At 46.0% G+C, this 7,708-nt stretch overlaps 1 long non-coding RNA gene across 1 annotated transcript; it reads left to right on the top strand.

Annotated features, from left to right (window-relative positions):
- The first annotated feature begins 2,460 nt into the window (after positions 1–2,460).
- On the top strand, positions 2,461–7,479 carry LOC147651144 (uncharacterized). Its single transcript, XR_015274823.1, has 3 exons — positions 2,461–2,636; positions 2,731–2,964; positions 3,256–7,479. It is a non-coding gene; the product is annotated as an uncharacterized LOC147651144 (long non-coding RNA).
- The last annotated feature ends 229 nt before the right edge of the window (positions 7,480–7,708 follow it).

Raw genomic sequence — 7,708 nt, forward strand, 5'->3', positions numbered from 1 at the left:
CCCCCAGCCAGGCTCCCTTCTGGCAGCAGAGTCCCACTGGGCCAGTGTCCCAGCCCGGCAGCACATGGAACACCTTTCCGTGCCTGACTGCACTGACCGTGCTACTTGTTTTTCTTCCAGGTCTTAGGGACATCACAGACACAGATGCCACCCTGCTGTACATACGTTTTACAGTTGTTGTGTTCAGGATAGAGGTTTTAGAGTTTGTTTAAGTTGTCTGTAAATACGTTTCATAGAGTTTTGTTAGATCTCTTCTCAGGTAAATAGGTTCTATAGTTTGTTGTTGTTGTTGTTGTTGTTGTTACCAATATTCTTACAGTGTAAATATGTGGTGTAGTTCATTCTTGTTCCTTTTCTTCTACAGATAAACAGTCTTTGATTTTCACACCCCAGTTCTCTTTGCATTTTCTTCGGGCACATTTGCAAAGCTGTGGGTTGTTTCGGGAACAACGCTTGCAGGACTCTAAAAAGAGTATCAAAACCGCTCTGCCACACTCTCAGCTGCTGCTGCTGCCCCAAAAAGCACTGGCTGGCTTTGCTCACACAATCACAGTTGTGGTGGCATTTCTACCACACCACAGGACAGCGATGTTTTCCCTCTTCTCCTGGAAATACCTACAGCACTTGTGGGTAGCAAGGCAAACATGAGCCTCTTTTAGTGGCCCTTGAAACTGGACATGTGAAATGAGGTACACAAAGCCACAGGCCAGCTGAACCTGGCATCTCTGAATGGGTCTTTACATTCTTCCCAGGAAGATGAATGGCAATCACTATTTTGGCAGGGAGGAAAGTGCATCAGCTAGCAATTTGCTGTAGAAAATGTGCTTTCTGCTCCTCTCACAGCCAAAACTCCTACCCATTTCTTGGAAGTCCTTCTTAGATAAGGACCATGTTCAACTGAGTGACAGTGAAGCCAAATGGCAATGCCGCAATCAATTGTCCTGTACACAATCTCCTTCATCCACGTGGAAGGTTACTCACGGGCACACAAGAGGACGGAAGAAACCCAAATGCATCGTTGGCCATAAAGTCAGACGTGTTGAGGGATGAAGAAATCTTGCAGAGATATGGAAAGCTGCCCTGAAAACCCAGTTCGGGGAGAGCCTGAGCTCTTTTGTGCTTCTAGGCCTGAAGATGCTCAGCACCTTTCCCAGATGCTCAGCAGGCAGTAGGATTGTGCCTGAATCTGGCTCTGAAAATGCCAGTGCCTCAACTGAGAGCTGTGGCAATGATTTCCATTGCATGGAGAGGGGCCACAGTCCTGCAAGAGTCTTTCAGCAGAGCAAACAGCAGCCTGGAGGGTGGGCAATCTGTACCACTGCATGCTCATCCTTCACCACAATGCAGAGCTGCCATGGATCACTTTTTCCATTTCTCCTGTTGGATATGTTTTGGAGAAGTTGTTCTAGGTGGCTTTGGATGGTGATCCAAGTAGGAAGCAGCCATTCGCCTGCTGTGATATCCTTACAACTAGTCCTAACTTCTCATTGCCTTTGGTTTGATTGGGGGTGTTTTATCTGTTTGTTTGATTGGTTTCTTTGGGTTGGTTTCTTTGTGTTTTTCTCTCTTTTGCTTGGAGTTTCTTTTCCTTTTTTAGAAATGACTGGTGAAGTTGGCACAACCAAACTCCAGAAAACGTAAAGCAGGCTTGACTTCCCAGAAATTGCTTTTGGCTGGCTTTAGCTACATTCCCCAGGATCACGATCAGCAGTAGATATTTGCAGGTTTTGCTCTGCATCCTCAGCCTGCCCAGGTGTTGTTCAGTGTTTCAGCAGTGGAGAAGACGATGGATATTTTGCTAAACCTCCTTTCAAACAACAAAACTTGGGTTAGCACGACAGAAAAGAAGAAAAGAAAATCTTCGCCAGTTAGAACAGAGCCAGAGTCCCACCATTTCCCCCTCCACTTTGCTTTCTTTTCTACATTTAGAGGTAAAGCTTCCATCTTCAAAAGCTTCCATCTCTCACTTCCTGATGTAGCCATTTGCTACCCTTTAGCCTTGACTGCCACGCATCGGACTGCTGTCCGTGTGGGGCTGGGGATGCTCAGCCTGGAAAGAGAAGGGGGCTGGCGAGGCCTCCCTGCAGCTCTAGGAAAGATGGGCACAGACAGGAGAAGCCTTTCAACTGCAGGAGTGAGCTTGAAGTTGGATCTAATGAAGCTGCTCTTTTCCACTCCGGCTGCTGGGGCACTGGCCCAGGCTGTGCACAGAGGCAGGGGATGCTCCATCCTTGGCAACATCCAAGGCCAGCTGGGAGCGAGGCTCTGAGCAACCTCTTCTGGGTGAAGATTGCTCCGCTTGGAACAAGATGGTCTTTAGGGTCCCTTCCAAGCCCAAGCACCCAGGGATTCCATCATTCATTCTACGGTCTCCGTTGTCCACTTCAGCCTGGGCCTGAACTCCTGGCGGTGATGTCACAGTGCACGCTCCAGCTAGAACTTCCAGCATCCAGCAACGGCCACAACACAACCCTTGGCTCCTTGTGCCAGCACGCTCTTCATTCACCCTGCTCCAAGCCTACCCCTGTCACCTTGTTGCCACCTGCTCCCTGATTCCCCCAGCAGTCCCCAAAGCTCCCCATCGCTTGGATTTTGCTCTCCATCCCTGCAGGATGTCTGCATTTGTTCCAAAAGAGGTATGCTACTATTCCACGGAGGCGGACACCCCGCAGCTGCCTGGCTGGGCTGGAGCTCTGTGGGACAGGGTGGGAAATTTTGCTACCTCTGCAGGCTGGCACAGACCGAGAGGAGGAGACGGACGTCGATACACAGACTGATAGAGAAGAAGCCATGGAAGTGGACGGAGAGGATACTGGAGAGGAAGAGATGGATGTGGATATGTACGAGACAGAGGAAGAGATGGAGGTGGAAACGAAAGATTCTATTGAAGAGATGGATATTGATCTAAAAGACAAGGAGGAAGACATGGTCTTGGGATGAAGACCGATGCCAGCAGCAGAACAGGCAGGTGCTCCCCACAGGCAGAGTGGGTCCCCTGCTGCCAGCCTGGGGCCGGGCTGGGCACTCCCTGCTCAGGGACACGCTAGCCCATGCACTGGATTCTGCTGGCCATCCCTGGCCTGGCCTGGGCTTGCTGTGGGCCACACAAGCCCTGTTCCAGTGCCTGGGCCACAGCCCCCAGCCAGGCTCCCTTCTGGCAGCAGAGTCCCACTGGGCCAGTGTCCCAGCCCGGCAGCACATGGAACACCCTTCCGTGCCTGACTGCACTGACCGTGCTACTTGTTTTTCTTCCAGGACTTAGGGACATCACAGACACAGATGCCACCCTGCTGTACATACGTTTTACAGTTGTTGTGTTCAGGATAGAGGTTTTAGAGTTTGTTTAAGTTGTCTGTAAATACGTTTCATAGAGTTTTGTTAGATCTCTTCTCAGGTAAATAGGTTCTATAGTTTGTTGTTGTTGTTGTTGTTGTTACCAATATTCTTACAGTGTAAATATGTGGTGTAGTTCATTCTTGTTCCTTTTCTTCTACAGATAAACAGTCTTTGATTTTCACACCCCAGTTCTCTTTGCATTTTCTTCGGGCACATTTGCAAAGCTGTGGGTTGTTTCGGGAACAACGCTTGCAGGACTCTAAAAAGAGTATCAAAACCGCTCTGCCACACTCTCAGCTGCTGCTGCTGCCCCAAAAAGCACTGGCTGGCTTTGCTCACACAATCACAGTTGTGGTGGCATTTCTACCACACCACAGGACAGCGATGTTTTCCCTCTTCTCCTGGAAATACCTACAGCACTTGTGGGTAGCAAGGCAAACATGAGCCTCTTTTAGTGGCCCTTGAAACTGGACATGTGAAATGAGGTACACAAAGCCACAGGCCAGCTGAACCTGGCATCTCTGAATGGGTCTTTACATTCTTCCCAGGAAGATGAATGGCAATCACTATTTTGGCAGGGAGGAAAGTGCATCAGCTAGCAATTTGCTGTAGAAAATGTGCTTTCTGCTCCTCTCACAGCCAAAACTCCTACCCATTTCTTGGAAGTCCTTCTTAGATAAGGACCATGTTCAACTGAGTGACAGTGAAGCCAAATGGCAATGCCGCAATCAATTGTCCTGTACACAATCTCCTTCATCCACGTGGAAGGTTACTCACGGGCACACAAGAGGACGGAAGAAACCCAAATGCATCGTTGGCCATAAAGTCAGACGTGTTGAGGGATGAAGAAATCTTGCAGAGATATGGAAAGCTGCCCTGAAAACCCAGTTCGGGGAGAGCCTGAGCTCTTTTGTGCTTCTAGGCCTGAAGATGCTCAGCACCTTTCCCAGATGCTCAGCAGGCAGTAGGATTGTGCCTGAATCTGGCTCTGGAAATGCCAGTGCCTCAACTGAGAGCTGTGGCAATGATTTCCATTGCATGGAGAGGGGCCACAGTCCTGCAAGAGTCTTGCATGCTCATCCTTCACCACAATGCAGAGCTGCCATGGATCACTTTTTCCATTTCTCCTGTTGGATATGTTTTGGAGAAGTTGTTCTAGGTGGCTTTGGATGGTGATCCAAGTAGGAAGCAGCCATTCGCCTGCTGTGATATCCTTACAACTAATCCTAACTTCTCATTGCCTTTGGTTTGATTGGGGGTGTTTTATCCGTTTGTTTGATTGGCTTCTTTGGGTTGGTTTCTTTGTGTTTTTCTCTGTTTTGCTTGGAGTTTCTTTTCCTTTTTTAGAAATGACTGGTGAAGTTGGCACAACCAAACTCCAGAAAACGTAAAGCAGGCTTGGCTTTCCAGAAATTGCTTTTGGCTGGCTTTAGCTGCATTCCCCAGGATCACGATTGTGATAAATGGGCCAGGAGACCAGCTCTTTTTAAAAAGGCCTTTATTAAGAAGCACAGCTCTGGGGTGGGGGCCCGAGGGGTTGCGCACACCGCCACTGCTCCCACTGGACACCGCAGAAGAGGAGAATCCGTGCAGCTCTGTCATTAGGGCAGAGCTGGGCCTTCCTCCCTCACGGTAGTCCCTGGGAAGACTCCTTCTTTTGGGCTTGTAGTCTAGGCTGTCATCCCAGTCAAGTCTCTTCGAGGTTATGTCGGCCCCTGGAAAGAAGCCAGGGGACTCCTCTGGGTCTTCCTTGTTAGATGGTGCTGGTTCTATTCCTTCCCTTTTGTGTGGCTCGTTGTTTTGGGGTTTTTTCCAGTCTGGGTGCATCCCATAAGTCTCTGGTCTCTTTCGTTTGCATAAAAGTCAGTATGTCATCTTCCTCCTCAGGACGGTACAGCAACTCGGGAAAAGGATACAATGTTGCCATGTGGGAGTCTAGGAGCAGTGGGGGCAGTGCCTGGCTGAACACAGAACAAGAAACACAGGGTACAGCAACTTGGGAGAGGGGGCATGGCCTGGCTCAACAAGGAATAAAAAAATATGGGGTACAGCAATTTGCGACAGGGGTACAAGGTAAGTAAACCTGGGACAGGGGTACAAGGTAAGTAAGGAGTTTACAAACAGCAACTGTAACATATTATTCTTAACAATATCCCCCCTCTTATATTTTGATCGGGCTCTAGCCCGCATCAACCATTATCTTCTGGCTCTTGGGAATATTTGTCTCTTAATTCTCCGTATTGCTCATATATTTCCCTGGCAGTTTTGTGCTCTCGATCCTGACTTTGGGTTTCCATTAATATGATCCTGGCCTGCTTCTTATCTTTTATTTCAGGGATCTGGATGCTTGCTTGTACTGTGGTAGTCACTGTCTTGATTAGGCAGGGGAGTAAACAGGGTAGGAACAAGAAACTTGCAAATGCACAGACAGCATTGTAGTAATAGATCAAAATGTAAAATTGTATATGGTGATACGAATAATAAAGGCATCAAGTTGTCATAATAGACTGATGTCTATTAACACTCAGAAGATGGTGTGTGGTGATCAATATATGGTTTTGTTGAAAGATAGTATTATTTCATTATTATGTTACATATACTGTTATTGTCATCATCACTTTGCCCTTGAGCTTGTGATGCTTGAAGGAAGGTTTTGCTGAAGGTCTGCTAACTACGTAATTTTGAAATAGCAAGACTGTGATGTATAGGAACTGCTGTTTCCCACAAAAGAAGTGGGTCTGGGCTATTTCTTTTCACTTAAGACTGTCATTCCTTCTCATCCCCCCATTTTGGGGAGGGATAGCATTTGTGGGGTCCAAGGAATTTCATGAATAGTGTGCTAGCCCATTCTAAGGAATAGGTGACCAGCTGAAGGGACCTAATCTGAATTGGAGTTTCCAGAAGGTATCCTGTGCAGGGCAGTGTGAACTGAAGCCTCTGGCTGGAGAGAAAGCCAGGAATTCACAAAGAGCTGCACTAGAGATAATGTCACTGCAGCTGTTGTGCAGGATCTGTTCCTCAGTAAGAGAGCATTACTTACCTATCTGAAATAGCTTAAAAATGCTCTAATTTTTTTTAAAAAATTCTTCAGTTTATACTATATAAATAATCACCGATTGTGAGATTCAATCTCAAATGTCAAAAAGCTTTCTTACCGTTAGTTAAATTTAATTTATTTTTTCTGGTCCTGGTCTCATCTAGCATACACCTCTCATGTTTTCTTTGAATTTTCTTCAGCATTAGGAACTTAAAAAAGATCAAAAGTATACATAGATTTAGGAACACTGTGTAGCAATATTCTCTTGTGCTGAGCTGGATCTTATTTTTTGTCTGGGCCAGGAGTCCTGTGCAAATTGATTTAAAAGGCCTAGTTGTAGGATGTGGATTGTAGGATGATGCTGAGCTGGCAGTGCTCTTGCTCTGAAAAAGGCAGATGGGATGCCGATGCATCAGGTATTACAAATGCAGATAAAAAAGTATTGATGTCACTGCAAACACTGCTACTCTGAAACAGAGAAAGAGATGTGATTCAAATCTTCTGTATTGAAAAAGATTAATTGAAACTGTACTGGAAGCAGAGACATGTTGCCTCTAAAATGGCAGAAGAGAATGACCGGATGTTTGTCTCAAGTAGCTGTGGAATGGATGATGTGATTCTAATTTCTAGGGAAAAAAATTGATGAAAAAAATTAGATAAGCCTAAATAAAATATTGGCTTAAGATAAAATGTACACAGGTCATTGATAAAATTTGGTTTAGAGTCTAAAAGGTGTTCCTGAATGTTACAGCCAGTAGATTCTGGGATAAAAGGAGTGTTCAGTGGAGGAAGGAATCAGACTGGATTTGGTAGCTTTGCGATAGGTCTGTGGTGGAGATTCGGGGCTGTTGGACCCCAAGGAGCTCTCGGAGTGTATTTTTAAGCAGTTAGTGCCCTCTAGTGAGAGTCTTAGGTAATAATCTTGGTCCTGGTTTTGTAGTATGTTAACAACTCTTAACAGTACTTTGGTGTGTTACCGAAATGAAAGAAGCTTTGGTATTAAAAATGCAGGAGGATGAGTGTATGAAGAAAGATCCTATGAATGCAAGTCATCAAGTGGTTTGTATTGGGAGGGATCTTTAAAGGTTTATTATAAGTGTAACCACCTTCTCATGTGGATTGTGTCCTAAAATCTTAGGTACTTCTTTAGACGATCACTCAAGTTTTTGCAGTTCAGTGTAAAGCAGAAGATGTCAGCAAACTTGTGATTTCAGTCTTGACAACTGAAGAAGCACTGCATTACATACCTGTGGAACCAAGTGGCAGGATTAGAAGTACCAAACTCGTGGCAAAGTAGATGTTTCTGTTTTGAAATAAGCACATCATCTAAAAGCA

Source organism: Cyanistes caeruleus, chromosome 11 (assembly GCF_971803275.1).
Source record: "Cyanistes caeruleus chromosome 11, bCyaCae1.hap1.1, whole genome shotgun sequence".
NCBI lineage: Eukaryota > Metazoa > Chordata > Aves > Passeriformes > Paridae > Cyanistes > Cyanistes caeruleus.